The following is a 19,301-nucleotide window of genomic DNA, read 5'->3' on the forward strand; positions in this document are numbered from 1 at the left end:
CCAACAGAGTGACATCGGCTGTGCACGTGGTGGTGCTGATGGTGGTGCAGGCGGCGGTGGCTGTGGCAGAGGTGCTACCAGTGCAGGCTGTGGTGCAAGTGACTGTTGGGGTGGATACGTCTGCTGAGTTTGGGTGAAGGTGCATGGGTTGAAGGCTGTTGAGAGGTGGATGGCTGTTGAGTGGGTGTGTGCTGGCATTTGTGTACTTTGGGAGGAGGGCTCACAGACACACTGGGAGAGGTCACATGGGACGTGTGAATGGTATTGGGGTGGTGATTGCACGTGAGCGGTGTGTAGTGATGGGCATGCTGATGATGGAGGTAGTGGCTGAGGATGTAGTGCATGCAGGTGTGAGTGGAGACAAGACAGGGAGGGAGGTGAAGGATGTGGAGGAGGGGGACACAGTGGAGGCAGTGGCTGTTGGTGTGTCTGCATGGGTATGGTGCTTGTGTGAGTGCCTGTGGGATGTGTGATGCTTATATATTTGCCTAAGCGACTTTTGTGTGTTGATGTGTGTGCATGCTGGTCTGATGGTTCACTTAGGATAGGCTGAGGTGGAGGGTATTGGGTCTGGGTAGTGGAAGTTGGAGTGGGGAGGGTGGACACAGGGACAATGGCTGCCATCAGTTCTGAGGCCAGAGCCTGAAATGTTCTCTGTTGGGCCGCCACGCCAGAATGAATGCCCTCCAGGTATGCATTTGTTTGCTGCAAATGCCTCTCGACACCCTGGATGACATTCAAAATGGTTGACTGCCCAACAGTGAGGGATCACAGGAGGTCAATAGCCTCCTCACTGAGGGCAGTGTGGCTGACTGGGGCAGGGACTGAGGTGCCTGGGGCGAAGGAGATGCCCACCCTTTTGGGTGAGCGGGCACGGGAAACACGCGGAGGGGCTGCTGGGAGGGCGGTGCTGGTAGGGGGGGGTGGCGGCTGTACCTATTGTTGCGGTGGGCACAGAGGTGCTCGCCACGGGAAGGGAGATTCCATCAGAGGAGGAGTCACTGGTGTTCCCTCCTGTCACGGTCGTGGATCTCCCCTCCATCCCACTGGTGCCATCACCTTCGGTGGATTCACCCTCCTGGGCAATGTGGGATGCAGGTCCCTCCATCTCCAGTGCCTCTGCTCCTCTGCCAGATAATGCTAATGCACACAAGGACAGGGTGACAAAACAAGAAGGGTGGGAAAGACAGAGGAGACACATGGTCAATGCCAGAAACACCACTACAGTTGGCGGACACAACACACAGGGAGCAGCCCTATGCACTAGGCCATTCACTAGCAGTTAGTAGGAAAATCACCTGCCCATGGGGGACTATGCCTAGCACCATTTGCTGCACACCTGGAACCCACAGGAGGCTAACTAGTTGTAGATGTCCACTACCACTATTGGGGTTGGAGTGCCTCAGAGCCTGCCTAACAAGGGACCTACCCTACTAAGTTCGCCCTGGCCTAGGGGAACCCACAGCCCACTTCCCCCATCCAGACACCTCGTAAAATGCACATTCAGCTGAATGAGACTGTACTCACCCTCTTGTGGCTACTGTAATGCCCTCAAATGCCCATTCATCTCCGGATATGCCACAAGATCTGGAACATCAGGTGGGTCATGGTGCGACGGGCACCCCTTCCACGTTGGGAGGCCAGCCGTCTTCTTGCTCCACCGGCGCAGGTCCTCCCATCTCTTGCGGCAGTGGGTGCTCCGTCTGTGATAGACCCCCAGGGTCTGCTCTTCCTTGGCGATGGCATGCCAAATACCCTTCTTCTGGTGAGCACTGACCTAGAGGAAAGGTATAGGATGAAAGGAAATTACTTTCCCGTCCGGTTCGTCATACTCATTGCCCACCAGTTCCCACCCATGCCCTGACACACATACACTCACCATCTTCACATGCAGGCCTCAGGCCCCACCCGCACATGTATCTTCCATCCACACCACTCCATACATTTATGGCCCACGCATCATGCTCACAGTGAACTCACCTGTTTGTCTAGAGGACTGTAGAGTAGCGTGTACTGGGGAGGTCCCCATCCACTAGTCTCTCCAAATTGAAGGCAGGGGCCCTCTCCCCAGACACTCAAGCCATTGTCGCTTCCAGACACAGTTCACAGCAGCAATGGAGGTGTAGGTCCTCTACTGTTGAAGATCAGGTATCAAGTGAGTGAAAAGATAGAAAATGGCGGTAACGTCCGGGACGGTGCGTACCGTCACCGCCGCCATAGGGCCCAATGATAACCAGTGCGGTCTTAGACTGCCTACCGCGACGCTGCACAACGCCAGCGCAGTTACCTCATTTCCCCTTGTCCCTCCTTACAGGTCAGGCATCCACCATTTCAGGGTGGCACATGGCATGGCACCTAACTGTGTCACAGCACGTTTAGGCAGAAATACGGACAAACAATGCCACACACGGATTTACTCACAATACAGCAAAAACACCTGTGCAACCCATGTGGTATATGACCCTCTGCTCACCATTCTCCTCCATAGGGCACATCCGCTGGGGCAGATGATGAGATGGCGTCATCCTCCGGTGTACAGACTACTGGTGGACCTATCGACAATGGAAGACAGACACATCATTATTACCTACAGACTTGATTGTGCCACAATCTAAGTACTGTGTGCTCAATTGGAGCCTGACCTGATGTCAGCTATCTGCCATCCCACAGGAATACCCCCCTCTAGTGCAGGTCCTATCATTGCTCCATTTCCTGGCAAGTGGCTCCTTTCAAACTAGAGTGGCCATGTTGTCTGCCCTGCTGAAACACATGCACAGCTACATTGTATATCCCCAGGTGGAGAATTTGGCCACATGAAAGCTGACTTCTATGCCCTGGGACATATCCCCAACATAATTGGTGCCATTGATGGTACACATGTGGCATTTGTCCCCCCCGCAGAAATGAACAGATGTATAGAAATCAAAAAAGCTACCATTCAATGAATGTGCAGATGGTCTGTTTGGCAGACCAGTACATCTCCCATGTGAATATCAAGTATCCAGGCTCTGTGCATGACGCTTACATTTTGAGGAGTAGCAGCATCCCTTATGTGATGGGCAAACTCCAGAGGCACCGTGTGTGGCTAATAGGTGAGCCCAAGGTCCCCACATATTATGAATAGGTGTCTGGGTGTGGGGTAGTCCCTAAGGGTTAGTGTGTAACAGATTTCCCTCAACATTTGCAGGTGACTCTGGTTACCCCAGCCTCTCATGGCTACTGGCCCCAGTGAGGAATGCCAGGACAAGGGCAGAGGAACGCTACAATGAGGCACATGGGCAAACTAGGTGTGTTATTAGGCGTACTTTCGGTTTCCTGAAGGCCAGAGTCTGGTGCCTCCATCTAACAGGTGGCTTCCTATAGTACTCACTGAAGAAGGTGTGCCAGATAACTGTGGCATGCTGCATGTTGTGCAACCTGGCTTTGGGATGCCAGGTGCCTTTACTGCAGGAGGATTGGCCTGATGATGGTATTGTGGCAGCTGTGGAGCCTGTGGACAGTGAGGAAGAGGAGGCAGAGGAAGAAGATATTGACAACCGAAACAACATCATCATGCAGTACTTCCAGTGAGACACAGGTAGGAGACTGGCACTGCTCATCTCATATCTGACTACTGTAGGACATTGTATAAGTCAGCCTCTTAACCTCTGTGTATGGACCCTGACAGTTCACTTTGGCCATTCATTTCACAGATCTGGGTACCTCATTCTGCCTTCTGCTGTTTACTGCTGCCCAACAGCTGTCATACATTGGTATGTGCAAATGAACATTTGCATTGATATTTGTCGAAGAAGTTGTAATTATACATTTGTGAAAGTACAGACTGACATCAGATTGTTTTGTGATTCAAGGGTATTTATTTATGGGCTTATGTAGATTGGGGTATGTGGAAGGGGTTGGGGTGATGGTGGAGGAATGTCCAGGATAGAGTCCAGTCTCTTAGCATCACATGTGCATTGTCCAAGGGATAGAAAGGGGAGCAATGGCAGTTCAAGGTGGAGAGAGTGACAGAGTGAGACAGAAGGGTGACAATCAGGAGAGTCTTATTTCCTGGCAGGGGTCTTGGCAATGTTCTCTGTCTTCTGTTTGGATTTCAGGGACCGTTTGCTGGGTGGTTCTCCTTCTGCAGGGGGTGGGGTGCTGGTGGCTTGTTGGTCCTGTGGCGGGACCTCCTGTCCACTAGCGCTGGTGGACGTGGAAGGCTGTTCATCGTTTGGTCTCGTGTCAGGGGCCCGGTGGTATGCCACTATCTCCCTCATGGTGTTGGCCATGTCTGCCAGCACCCCTGCAATGGGGACCAGGGTGGTGTTAATTGACTTCAAGTTCTCCCTGATCCCCAGGCATTGTCCCTCCTGCAGCCGCTGGGTCTCCTGAAACATGGCCAGTACTGTGCCCATGGTCTCCTGGGAATGGTGGTATGCTCCCATGATGTTTGAAAGTGCCTCGCGGAGAGTGGGTTCCCTGGGCTTGTCCTCCCCCTGTCACACAGCAGGCCTCCCAGCATCCCTGTTCTCCTATGCCTCTGTCCCTTGAACTGTGTGCCCACTGCCACTGACCCAAGGTCCCTGATCATCCTGTGTTTGTGGGGTTGCCTGGGGTCCCTGTAGTGGTGGACACACTACTGATTGACGTGTCCTGGGGACAGTGGCATGGGCCCGCTGGGTGGGTGCTGTGGTGGTGTTTCCTGAGGGTGGTGGCTCTGTGGTGGTTTGGGACTGTGGCAGGGGAACCGACTGTCCAGAGGTTCCTGGTGGGCCAGGCTTGTCAACTTGATCCAGGCATGCAGAGTTGCTGTCATCACTGTGGGCCTCTTCTGTGGGGGTACTGGATATGACTGGCACCTCCTGCCCGCTGACTTTTTGTAGGGGTCCTGTTGGGGTAGAAATGCATTGTTATTGTATCTGTGTGTGCCATCTTGTGCAATGGGTGTGTTTCCCTCTACTACTGTGCTTGCAATATCACCTTGGCCCTTGTTTGAGTGGTGATTGTGTGCCCTTGGTGAGTCTCTCCCTTGGACATGCTTTGGTGATGGATGTCCATGCAGGTCTGTGATAAGTGTCTATGCACTGGTGTAACATACAGGGCTTGGTATTGGGATGTGTGGGTTGTGATTGTGAGGTATATGTGAGGTGGTGGAGTGATGAGTGTGAGGGTAGGGGTAGGAGTTAGTGACGGCATGCAGCTATGGTGGGGGATATAGTAGTATAGATTTGCCTCACCAGGGTCCAGTCCTCTTGCTACTCCTGCAAGGCCCTCAGGATGCATGATCGCTAAGACTTGCTCCTCCCATGTTGTTAGTTGTGAGGGAGGAGGTGGGGGTCCACCGCCAGTCCTCTGTACGGCTATCTTGTGTCTGGATACCACGGAACGTACCTTCCCCTGTAGGTCGTTCCACCTCTTCCTGATGTCATCCCTTGGATGCTCTCCCACTGCGTTGACCCTGTTGACAATTCTCCGCCATAGCTCCATCTTCCTAGCAATGGATGTCTGCTGCACCTGTGATCCGAATAGCTGTGGCTCTACCCGGATGATTTCCTCCACCATGACCCTGAGCTCCTCCTCAGAAAACCTGGGGTGTCTTTGAGGTGCCATGATATGGTGTGAGTGATGTGTGAGGTGATGGTTTATGTAATGTGTGGGGTGTTGTTTTGGGGTGTGTGGTGGTTTGTGCGTGGATGGCGTATGAGTGATGGTGTTGTGTGCCTCTGGATGCTGGTGTTGTCTTTGTTTTTCTCTCTCTCTGCTTCTTCAAACTTTTTAGTTGTAAGGGGTGTGGGTAATGCGGGTGTGTTTTTTTTATTGGATTGGGTGTGTGGGAGTGGTGTGTGTATGTGTATCAGGTGTGTGTATTTTGAATTGTCCACTGTGGTTGTGTTTTGTGAATGGGTGTGTATTTTGAGCGTGGTGGTGTGTACCGCCAATAGTTTACCACAGTTGAATTACCACAGTGTTGATTCATGGGTTGTGATAGTGTGGGCGTATTCATGTTGACGTAACGGTGTGGGTTTTGGTACTGCCAATTAATCACTGACCTTTGGTGTGGCGGACTTGTGTGGGTGTCTGTATTGTGGAGGATTTCTAAGTGTGAATCATAATACCCATAGCGGATTTCCGCCGCAGACACGGTATGTTGGCGGCCGTCAGCACAGCTGTCAGCGTACTTTACCGCCAAGGTTGTAATTAGGGCCAAAATATCCATTGTGACCGCATACAGACACACACTGTAGGAGGCTGGCCTGGCTTATAGTGGGTACCTAATGGTGCTTACACCTTGTGCCAGGTCCAGTTATCCCTTATTAGTAAATTAGTAGTGTTCTAGCAGCTTAGGTTGATAGAGGTAGCTTTAGCAGAGCAGCTTAGGCTGACCTAGGAGACATGCAAAGCTCCTACTGTACCACTTATATCATATAACACTATATCATAAGAAAACACAATACTCAGAATTACTCAAAATAAAGGTACTGTATTTTAGTGACAATATGCCAAAATTATCTCAGAGGATATACTCCCTTAGGAGGTAAGTAATATACACAAAATATACACACACAACCAAAATCAGGTAAGTAAACAGTTAGAAAAGTAGTGCAAACACTGTAGAACACAATAGAATGGAATAGGACAAATTAGGCCTTGGTGCAACACAAACCATATACTTCAAAAGTGGAATGCGAACCACGAATGGACCCCACCCTCAGTGTAGTGTGTAGAGGGTCACTGGGAGTGTAAAAAAACACTAAGGGTGTCCAAGATACCCCACCCCAAGTCCCTGAAAAGTAGGAGTAAAATTACCCTACTAACCCTGAAAGACAGTAAAGACGAGATAGGGGATTCTGCACAAACAGCAACTGACTGCAAAGCACTGAAGATGGATTCCTGGACCTGAGGACATGCAAAGGAAGGGGATCAAGTCCAAGAGTCACGCAATTGTCCAGGAGGGGCAGGAGCCCACTTAACCCCGGATGAAGGTGCAAAAGGGCGGCCTCCTGGTGGAAGAAGCCAAAGATTCAGCAACAATGGAAGGTGCCAGGAACTTCTCCTTTGGTCAGAAGATGTCCCAAGGCTTGCTGGAGGACGCAGAGTTATTTCCATGCAGAAAGACAACAAACAGGCCTTGCTAGCTGCAAGAGTTGCTGTAGAAGATTATTAGAAAAAAGAAAGGCCCTAAAGAATGAAGAATACCTGTCTGTCTAAGGCAAGCTTATACACTAGATACACAAAATCACCATTGCTGCAAATTCAGTAGAGAAAGGGTAGGGAGAAAAAAAAAAGATTAGGCATTCTATGGCAAACACAAGCACTGGCTACACAAAATGGCTCATCCTGCATGGTCAACAAAGAAAGGCAATGGAGAACATAGAACATGGCAGTCTATGGCATTGGGAATCATACATGCTGGCAAATAAATATCATGAAATATATCAATTAATTAGCTGGTGCCAGTCAGGACCCATGTGGAATCAATGAGAAGACGGGGGAGTCAGAAAAAATAAAAATAAAAATGCATTAAATAAATTCTGGTGAATGACCAACCACACTTAGAGCCAATGGGAGGCAGGGGGGGACAGGAGTATATCAGACAAATTATTACAAAAAGAGCAACACACTGCACTATAATCAGCCACAAGCACAAATAAATATATCAGGAAACATTTTAAATGTCATAGGACGTTTCTATCAGTGGTCCCAGGAAATGGCTTTTAAAAGTGAAATGAAGGTATTAAAGCACACACTGCCTACACACAACAGTGGAAGCTACCTCATCCACCACATGGCCACTGAAGAAGAAGGCATAGAAGACAAAGACAAAATGGCAACCAAACACATACACACTAACTGACTCCACAAAATGGTAGTTGCTGCATGGCCAACAAATAAGGAGGCATACAGAACAAAGACAAAATGGCCACCATGACTACATGCACACACACACATACACACACACGCACATAAAGGCATACACACTCACTCACACACACACACACATAATGGATTCACCAAATGGCCACTGCCGCCTGGCCAGCAAAGAAAGGGCATGAAGAACAAAGAACACATTGCAGCCTGTGGCAAATAAACACACAAGCTACACACAATGGCCAAGACCTCATGCCCATCAAAGAAAGGGCATGGAGAACAAGGGCAGCTGTGTTGTCCTGCCAGGTGGAACGTACTCCCTCAATAAAAAACCTTACAGAATTGCATAGAAGGTATTGCAAAGATATTATCAGCAGAATGCGCATGCGGACAAAAAATATAATAACCTACTTTTTGCTTTTAGCCCGCAGCCTCCCACACCTCCCTAAATGTTTTTCAAAAGCAGAAAGGACTGCAGCAGTATAAGTGTAAAACATAACATGCATTAAAAATACACCCAGGCCTAAAGCAAGGCAGACTCAGCCTCAAACAGTAAAACAACATCTCAGTAAAATGGAAAACAAATCAGTATAACATTTTAAAAAATCACACAAACAAATGGAGAAAATGTATATTTAATTTAACCCTAGGCCCCAACCATCAAAAAATCACCAACAGTTCCATTTTCTCTAGCTAACCATGCATGGACCCCCTTACTTCAGCCCAAAACCCATACCACCTTCCAACTAATATACAAAATAAAAAATAAAAAGGAAGAAAAAATACTAGTACATGCCCTCCCTCAAACAACAAATGTGTCTCTAAAGTGCTGCACTGAACCTACTTGATTTCTAACAAAAAGGTAAGAATCCAGTGTTGTGGCTGCATCAGCAATTGCTGACAAAGTGGGAGAGTGATGCTTTACTTTCAAAATCCATATCCAAAGTGACCAAGGGCTGGACAAAGCAAAGGGAAGAGTATCCTGGAGAGGTAGAAATACCTGCCACTGTATGTACAGTAGCCTCCCAGTCTCTATAGCTCTTACTTCCTTTAAGGAAGATACATTTTGTACTGAAAACATTTCCAAGGTCAGGATGGCGGCCGTGTGAGATGGCTGGCTAGTCCTCTCGCACTCACGCCCGGATCCTCAGCCCCTTGCTTTCGGTAGCCGTAATATGCTTGCTGCGATCTAGTGCTCTACACTGACATGATCTTCGTAAACCGGGATTCGCAACTGTTGTGAGGCAGCTCTTCTCAACTGTGCTGCCTGTTTAATCTTCCAGCACGTCAAGCCATGTTTTTGTTACAGTGCTTCTGTGCCTACCTACCGACACGGTGCGTGGTTGCCGTCCAAAGGGTCATAGGGAGCTTCAACCAGACCTGCGGCAAAGCGTGAGACTGCTCACAGCTCCAGTGTTCTGAAAGACTCCAAAGAGATGGGAGTTGGTGAGGGAGGATAGGGGGAGTCTGAGAAGGTGAGGGCACCAATAGCTGCAAAGCCCGTTGCTGCGCCACTGCAAAATACTTACAGAAAATGGCTCAAGCAGATGTGAGCCTGCCTCACTCATCCAATGCAGAATAACAGAGGGCAGCTGCAGGCAGCGCAGCAACTTTGAAGGTGAGCACAATTGCAATAAGCAAAGTGGTAGACAGTGTGGACCCTGGTGTCCAGGGCCTTGAAACCCACAGGGAGGCCCCCAAGTGGCAAAGGACAGTCCTACTGTAGGAAAGTACCATCTTGCCTGGCATGTTACCCCCATATTTTATTGTATATATGTTGTTTTAGTGTATGTGTCACTGGGACCCTGCCAGCCAGGGCCCCAGTGCTCATTAGTGTGCCCTGTATGTGTTCCCTGTGTGATGACTAACTGTCTCACTGAGGCTCTGCTAACCAGAACCTCAGTGGTTATGCTCTCTCTGCTTTCCAAATTGTCACTAACAGGCTAGTGACCAATTTCACCAATTCACATTGGCATACTGGAACACCCTTATAATTCCCTAGTATATGGTACTGAGGTACCCAGGGTATTGGGGTTCCAGGAGATCCCTATGGGCTGCAGCATTTCTTTTGCCACCCATAGGGAGCGCTAACAATTCGTACACAGGCCTGCCACTGCAGCCTGAGTTAAATAATGCCCACATTATTTCACAGCCATTGTTCACTGCACATAAGTAACTTATAAGTCACCTATATGTCTAACCTTCACCTGGTGAAGGTTGGGTGCAAAGTTACTTAGTGTGTGGGCAACCTGGCACTAGCCAAGGTGCCCCCACATTGTTCAGGGCAAATTCCCCGGACTTTGTGAGTGCGGGGACACCATTTCACGCGTGCACTATACATAGGTCACTACCTATGTATAGCATCACAATGGTAACTCCGAACATGGCCATGTAACATGTCTAAGATCATGGAATTGTCACCCCAATGCCATTCTGGCATTGGGGAGACAATTCCATGATCCCCCGGGTCTCTAGCACAGAACCCGGGTACTGCCAAACTGCCTTTCTTGGGGTTTCACTGCAGCTGCTGCTGCTGCCAACCCCTCAGACAGGTTTCTGCCCTCCTGGGGTCCAGCCAGGCCTGGCCCAGGAAGGCACCACACAGGACTTCCTCAGAGAGAGGGTGTTACAACCTCTCCCTTTGGAAAAAGGTATCAGGGCTGGGGAGGAGTAGCCTCCCCCAGCCTCTGGAAATGCTTTGATGGGCACAGATGGTGCCCATCTCTGCATAAGCCAGTCTACACCGGTTCCGGGATCCCCCAGCCCTGCTCTGGCACGAAACTGGACAAAGAAAAGGGGAGTGACCACTCCCTGACCTGCACCTCCCAGGGGAGGTGCCCAGAGCTCCTCCAGCCTGCCCCAGACTTCTGCCATCTTGGATTCAGAGGTGTGCTGGCACACTGGACTGCTCTGAGTGGCCAGGGCCAGCAGGTGACGTCAGAGACTCCTTCTGATAGGCTCTTACCTTTCTTACTAACCTATCCTCCTTCCTAGGTAGCCAAACCTCCTTTTCTGGCTATTTAGGGTCTCTGCTTTGGGGAATTCTTCAGATACCGAATGCAAGAGCTCACCAGAGTTCCTCTGCATCTCCCTCTTCACCTTCTGCCAAAGGATCGACCGCTGACTGCTCAGGACACCTGCAAAACCGCAACAAAGTAGCAAAGATGACTACTGCAACATTGTATCGCTTCATCCTGCCGGCTTTCTTGACTGTTTCCTGGTGGTGCATGCTCTGGGGGTAGCCTGCCTCCTTTCTGCACCAGGAGCTCTGAAGAATTCTCCAGTGGGTCGACGGAATCTTCCCCCTGCAACCGCAGGCAACAAAAGACTGCTTCACCAGTCCTCTGGGTCCCCTCTCAGCACGATGAGCTTGGTCCCTGGAACTCATCAACTCTGTCCAAGTGACTCCCACAGTCTAGTGACTCTTCAGTCCAAGTTTGGTGGAGGTAAGTCCTTGCCTCCCCACGCTAGACTGCATTGCTGGTTACTGCATGATTTGCAGCTGCTCTGGCTGCTGTGCACTCTTCCAGGATTTCCTTTGTGCACAGCCAAGCCTGGGTCCCCGACACTCTAACCTGCAGTGCACAACCTTCTGAGTTGTCCTCCGGCGTAGTGGGACTCCCTTTTCTGACTTCGGGTGGACTTTGGTTCACTCCTCTTCTAAGTGCCTGATCTGGTGCTTCTGTGGGTGCTGCCTGCTTCTGTGAGGGCTCCCTGACTTGCTGGGTGTCCCCTCTGTATCCTCATCCAAGTGGCAACATCCTGGTCCCTCCTGGGCCACAGCAGCATCCAAAAACCCTAACTGCAACCCTTGCAGCTAGCAAGGCTTGTTTGTGGTCTTTCTGTGTAGGAACACCTCTGCAAGCTTCTTCATGACATTGTCTTACAGGTACTCAGGTCCGGAAATCCACTGTTGTTGCTTTGCTGGTGTTGGTTTTCCTTGCAGAATCCCCCTATCACGACTTCTGTGCTCTCTGGGGGTTGTAGGTGCACTTTACACCTACCTTACAGGGTCTTGGGTTGGGCTATTTTTCTAACCCTCACTGTTTTCTTACAGTCCCAGCGACCCTCTACAAGCTCACATAGGTTTGGGGTCCATTCGTGGTTCGCATTCCACTTTTGTAGTATATGGTTTGTGTTGCCCCTATACCTATGTGCTCCTATTGCAATCTATTGCAATTTTACATTGCTTGCATTACTTCCTTTTGCTATTACCTGCATATTTTTGGTAATGTGTACATATATCTTGTGTATATTTGGCATCCTCATACTGAGGGTACTCACTGAGATACTTTTGGCCTATTGTCATAAAATTAAAGTACCTTTATTTTTAGTATATCTGTGTATTGTGTTTTCTTATGATATTGTGCATATGAACACCAGTGGTATAGTAGGAGCTTTGCATGTCTCCTAGTTCAGCCTAAGCTGCTCTGCTATAGCTACCTTCTATCAGCCTAAGCTGCTAGACACACCTCTTCTACACTAATAAGGGATAACTGGACCTGGTACAGAGTGTAAGTACCCCTTGGTACCCACTACAAGCCAGGCCAGCCTCCTACACCTACCCCCTCACCCCTAGACTCCCCTGTGGTGGTGCAAGCATTTGCAAATACTGAACAGGATAGCTGTGGGGGCATGGGGTGAATAGCGATACTGCATCCAAAGGAGCCCTGACCCAGGTCTCAGGTGGTGATTAAGCTCTGATCCAAGTGAGCGCAGATAGAAAAGCCCAAAGGGGCAACCAAGTTGTTGCGAAGGGGAAGCTGATCACAAAGGTAGGGCTGGACAAAGATCTGGGGATAAATATGTATCTATGTCAGATCAGTCCAGCTGAACTAGCGACAAAGACCCTGACCCTGATGAAGGAAAGAGTCAGGCATAGAAAACTTCATGGAAAGAGGCTGGCTCTGAAACATCTACCCCTGGGCAAGGGGAAGGTTTTGAGGTGGGGACAGGGTCGGACAAACCAGAATGGCCCAAAGCTACCACGGTTAGGAAAAAAAAAGCTGAAGCTTTCACTCTTGCTCACTTAGCATTCAACAAACATCTATGGTACCTAAAGCCTTACACTGGGACTATTCCTCCACCCCTGGCCTTGGGGACACAAAAGCTTCCATTGGTACCATGACACCTATGTGGACAATCTCTTTGGACCTATACACCAGAGTATTATGGAGCATCAGAAGGAGACAAGGGCGGAAAGCTGTACAATGCAATTAGCCTGTCACAAAATGCAGGGAGCTATTTGCCGTGTGGCAAAAATGTGCTCCGAATTTGCTGTACGTATGGGGGAAGCTGAGACCCTGATCTCAAAACTGGAGGATGAACTGGAGGAAGGGAAACTGTAAATTTACTGAAATTCCAAGTAGATGATACTCACTGGAAGCTGGCTGATCTCGACAACAGTCTCAGATGAAACAATCTTAGAGTTCTAGGCATTCCGGAGGGGGTGCAAGCTGGAGACTCTTGTAGATTTATGGTAAATCTTTACAAGGAAGCCTTCCGAGAACATGCTCAGTGGGACTGAGTAAGAGAAATCCAGAGGGCCCGTAGATTGCCTTTCAAAATAAAGAAAAAACTGGAGGCCGATTGAGCAAAGCCAAGGGCAATATATTAATTTGCTTGCACTACTTCCAGTCAAGGCAGGCTTTGTGTACTCTTGTTTACCCTGACCGCAAACGTACTGCCACAGGGATCGATTTTTTTGTTAGACCTGATTTTGTCACGCTACTGTGGAGAAAAGATGGAGATTTCGTCAACTAATTTCACCACTACAGAATAAGGGGGCCTAGGTCTTTTTGATGAACCTAGCAAGCTGAAGGTGGTTGCTAATGACAGGACTCATTATTTTTTTCTAAAGTAAAGGCTAAGGAGTTTTTGGATTCACCCTGATATTAGATAGGCCTAGCGGAACTGTGAGACATGTGATCTTCCTTCTGTGACTATATTTACCTTTTCTGTTAGAATGTGGCACTTTCTGAGAGTAAGGTTATTTTTTGGTGTAAGGCTCACTGATTGATAATAAATGTTTAGAATAAGGGGAATGAGCCAATGGGGGTAGGGAATGAGGGAGCATGAATTCATTGTGAAAAGAAGCAGTTGGGTCCTGTGTCCTCAATTGGGAGGTAGGTTGGACGGTAGGAGGCGGTGACAGGGAGGGAGTGTGGGGTAGGTTGGAAGTATGGGTTGGGAAGGGGCGAGTAGGGGGAGTGATGGGTTAAGGCAGGGTGAGGATAACAGTCAATTGTTTGAGCATGGGCATTTTAGTTCAATTGTGATCTTAGGTAAAGTATTCAGCAAAATAAATTTGACTATAATCCTTTCTGGATATGCAATTAAGGATATAGTAGGGGGTCTCATGGATATTCAGAATCAAACATATGAGCCAAAAGGTATGAATATGCTCTAACATCTGAGGTCTGAATGAGTGCCAAAAGAGAAGGACGGTGGCAATGGGTTTAAAGTCAATGCAGGTCAATATAACCTGTATACAAGATACACATATCCCTTGAAGCATTTAGGCCCGTATTTATACTCCGTTTGCGCCGAATTAGCGTCGTTTTTTTCGATGCAAATTCGGCGCAAAACTAACGCCATATTTATACTTTGGCGTTAGACGCGTCTAGCGCCAAAGTATGGGCAAAGAGCGTCATTTTTTAGCGTGAACGCCTTCCTTGCGTTAATGAGATGCAAGGAAGGCGTTCCCGTCTAAAAAAATGACGGCGACGCAAATGCGTCGTATTTATACTCCCGGGCAAAAATCACGCCCGGGAGGTGGCGGGTCAAAAAACCCCGCATTTGCGCCACTTTTTAACGCCTGGGTCAGGGTAGGCGTTAAGGGGCCTGTGGGCTCAAAATGAGCCCACAGGTGCCCTCCCCTGCCCCCAGGGACCCCCCCTGCCACCCCAGCCCACCCCAGGAGGACACCCAAGGATGGAGGGACCCACCCCAGGGACAATCAGGTAAGTTCACGTAAGTATAATTTTTTTTATTTTTCAATTTTTTTTGGGTGGCATAGGGGGGCCTTATTTGTGCCCCCCTACATGCCACTATGCCCAATGACCATGCCCAGGGGACATAAGTCCCCTGGGCATGGCCATTGGGCAAGGGGGCATGACTCCTGTCTTTACTAAGACAGGAGTCATTTAAATGGCGTCTGGGCGTCGAAAAAATGGCGCAAATCGGGTTAAGACGATTTTTTTGCGTCAACCCAATTTGCGCCATTTTAAGGCGCCATTTTCCCCCTACGCCGGCGCTGCCTGGTCTACGTGGTTTTTTTCCACACACACCAAGCAGCGCCGGTCTGCTTGCGCCGGCTAACGCCATTCCATAAATACGGCGCCCGCATGGCGCTTCGGAATGGCGTTAGACGGCGCTAAATTTTTTGACGCTAAACTGCGTTAGCGCAGTTTAGCGTCAAAAAGTATAAATATGGGCCTTAATGACCTAAGGCTAACACCTTTAGCAGACAGTGACAACCTGGGGTGTAGCAGTTCTGGATAACAATTCCATTTGTAGGCCAGACCGTTCCTTGGTGGACAAAGGTGGCCGTTGGGTTATCCTAGAATGTAATGTGGGCACAGCCATGTTCACTCTTTGCACTATCTATGGATCAAATTTCGATGAGGCTGAAGTACTAGATGCTCTAAATCTGGAATAAGCCTAATGGCCACTTCCTTTAGTAATCTGTGGGGATCCTAACATCCACCTTGAAGCAAACAAATGCCTAACCGGAGCTGACAGCTACAAGGGACGTAAACCTAAGGTAGTCAGGGCTGTAAGAAGGTTGATAAAGGATCATCGTCTTATCGATGTCTAGGAAAAACTCAAAGCCAGAGACCCTGGCTATAGATATTATTCATCCCCACACAATAAACTGGTAGGCCTTGATTTTTTTTTTACCTCAGCCATTTAAGCATCTGAAGCTTAGATACAACTCTCCTCCACAATTTTATCTGACCATAATCCACTATCTTTAGTCATGCTGATAGCTAGCTTTATGAGGTCCCGTCCAGCTGGACGTTTGACAAAAAGTTATTAACAGAGCCAGGTTATCTAGACAATATGCGTGCCTGGCTAAAACAATGTTTGGATGATAAAAGAGATACAGCAGCTTTGGGTATGGTATTTGATGCACTAAAAACTGGGGTTAGAGGAGAGACTTTGAGCTTCAGTGTACATCTGCAGAAGTTGAGAGAGGCAGAGGTCAGGGGTCTGTATCAAGATCTTATGCAGACTGTGCGGAAACTGATGCAAAGTATAAAGAAGGGGGAAGAGGCTAGTACTATTCAAGCTGAGCTATCCGTATTGAACGCTAAGGATAATCATCACATTAGAAAAGCAGCAGGAGCAGTTAAATATCAAATGTTTAAGGCTGAATGTTACAAATAGGAGAGACCACCGGGCAACTCTTAGAAAATCAAATACAGCAAAGAGTGCTTGACAGAGACAAAAAAGCCATGAAGGATTTCTGTCCATGTAGACTGGAAAGTCCAATTAGAATTTAAAAAGTCTTCAGAGATTTCTATGAGGAGTTATATTTTGATGACTTAGAACAAGCAGCTGATGGTCACAGAGAAGAAGCAGAGTTATTAGAAGAGCTAAAATCACATAGGCTTTGCCAGGAGGAGCATGGTCTCTTAGAAATCCCAATATCGTTGAACTGTTTGAAGCAATGATCTCCTTGGACTCAGGAAAAGCATCCGCTCCAGAGGCCCTTCCACTGGAGTTTTTTAAAGCATTCTTCCAGGATTTGTGGCACAACATGCTATTCACCTTCTTAGCGGCACAATAAGGTCAAACCCCACCTTCCTGGGAAGCAGCCAGTATAGTAATTTTTAAGAATAGAGGATAGACCTTCAATCTCTCCTGGGTCATACAAATCAATGTTGTTGCTGATTGCGACGGGAAAACATATGCCAAGGTTCTAGCAACCAAATTGGCAAGGGTTATTTCTCCCTTAGAGACAGCATGCGTTTATTCCAGGCAAAGGGACAGTTGACCATGTTAGAAGAGCTTTCTCTCTGTTAGATTTTGTAGAAGTACACCAAATATCACTCGGCTTGATTCTACTAGATGCCGAGAAGGCATTCAATTGTGTTTCTTGGGCATTTTTATGGGATGTCTTGACATGGAAGGGGTTGGGCAAAGGTTTCCTAACAGCTATCAAAGCTAATTTCAAGGCCCCCTCTGCGCGCGGTTACGTTTAGCAGGTTTTAGAATCTGATGTTGTTAGAAATGGGGTTTCTGGTTGGCTAAGGTATGCACCTAAGCCAGGGAGAACCCACCCACTCTAGTCAGGGCAAGGGAGTTACACATCCAAGATAACCCCTGCTCACCCCTTGGTAGCTTGGCACATGCAGTCAGGCCTAACCCGGAGACAGTGTGTAAAGGGTTTGCACAACACACACAACACATGTGACGCAATATGTACAGCACAAAGTAAACACGACACTGAGCTATGTAAAAATAAACTGTATTGCACAAAACATGATTATATCAAACATTACATGTCAGAAATACCCTGCTACCTTAGCAGTTGTCAGAATGTTACACAGGTTACTAATGCTCTGCAAGAATAAGCAGTTATCACATTAGAACACGTAAGTACTCAGGATTCTGTAACATAAGCAGTAGTCAGGAATCACAGTAAAGCAATATATGTCATTGCGCAAACACATCATAAATACTATAAAAGGAACATTAGAGAACAGATGGCAAGTCATAAACTACATATCAGTATGTCAGGCCCATAAAAGGAACACCAGCATAAATATATGTATTACACCATAAAATAAATAGATCAACATATCACCACCCCAATGTCCATCTAGGAATGAGAGGAACAAATATGTCCAAAAAGTACCTGAATTATGGTGGAGGACACTTCTCGTGTCTGAAAAAGATTGATAGGTGGGGCACCCGGCGCTCCTATGTGCAAAATCAGGGCCACGAGTGATCCTGGATGGAGGGGGCGTTCCGTACCCTCTCTGGTGTGTAGAATGAGCCCCTCCTGGGGCATGTGATCACTGGCCCTACAACGAAGGGAGGACAAGGTAAGCCCAAGCCAAAACCAAGGGCCAAAGTGGAAGCCAACAAAGGTGACCTGGGGTGCGGGGGACCTCCGTTGAGGCTTCCGCCTCCCGTGATCTCCAGGAGTCAAGTGAGGGCTTTGTTGGGACAGGGGGAGCCTCCGATGATGCTTCCTTTCCCCCCTGCCCGTTCAAAAGAACCAAAAGGGGCTCTGGTGGGGAGGGGAGCCTCGAACGAGGCTTCCTTCCACACCCAACGTTTCCTCCAGTCTCTTGGCCCGCTCGGGCCGCAGTGGTGTGCAGGCACTAAAGCAGGTTCCTGCTTGTGCCCTGGGTGCACTTTGCTGAGCGTGCTTCGCCCCTGGGGCACAATAGAAGCACGGTCACTCCTTATTTGAACTCAAGGATGCCCCGGGGTCCCAGGGGCAGCCTGACACTCGCGCTTACAGAAGCCAGGCTCCGGGGCTGTGACGGTGATTGTTTCACAACCACAACACGCTTTTCAAAGCGCTGAGAGCCATTGACAAGCCCGGGTCATGGCGGTGATTTCTTGAAGGCAAGAAGGGCTCTCCAGCGCTGGGGCACAGCGTCACGCTTCCCAGAGCGCCAGGAGGACAAGGAAAGAGCGTTCTACAAGTGCTCAATGCGGAGAAGCTGCACTCCTCGTGCTGGAGCTGATTGCAGAGGTCATGGCACCTTGCCCCTGGAGACAAGAAAGAGGGAGAGCACAGGGCTAGCAGGTCAAGCAACAGGCCAGCACAAGAGTGGAGATGATGGCAGTTCCTCCTAGTGACCAGGCAAGTCAAAGGTCAGCACGGCAGCAGCAGTCCCAAGAATGTCTAAATTGTGGGGAAAATTCCCATGTGCTTATACTCAGTTTACAGTGTGGTTTTCAACAGGAGGGGAGAGGAGGTTCCAGCCAGTTACAACTGGTCCTGGGAGTGCCCCCTCTCTCCTGTAGCACATCCTCCAAACATCGGTTGGGGGTAAACAACCCTATTGTATGAGGCCAGGCACAGCCTTTACAAATGCAGGTGTGCCCTGCCTCTCCCTTTTCTCAGCCCAAGAAGACTATTCAGTATGTAGATGCATCTCTGTGACATCTCCACCCTCCCTGTGTACAGGCTGTCTGAAATGAATGCACAAGGCTCAACTGTCTCTCTGTCCAGACGTGAATTTGAGTCAAGCTGCGAAACACCAGAGTCATAAGCACAGAGAAATGCTCAATTTCTAGAAGTGGCATTTCTGTAATAGTAATAAAAAATACAACAAACATGCCTACGCTACCCCTCATAAATTAGACAATACCCCTTACACATAAGGCAGGGCATTTCCAATGCAATCCTATGAGGTGGCAGCATTCACAGCAGTGAGAAACCAAATAGGCTGTTTGTCACTACCAAGACAAGCCACATTACT

The sequence above is a fragment of the Pleurodeles waltl genome, chromosome 3_1 (genome assembly GCF_031143425.1).
Source record: "Pleurodeles waltl isolate 20211129_DDA chromosome 3_1, aPleWal1.hap1.20221129, whole genome shotgun sequence".
Classification (NCBI taxonomy): Eukaryota; Metazoa; Chordata; class Amphibia; order Caudata; family Salamandridae; genus Pleurodeles; species Pleurodeles waltl.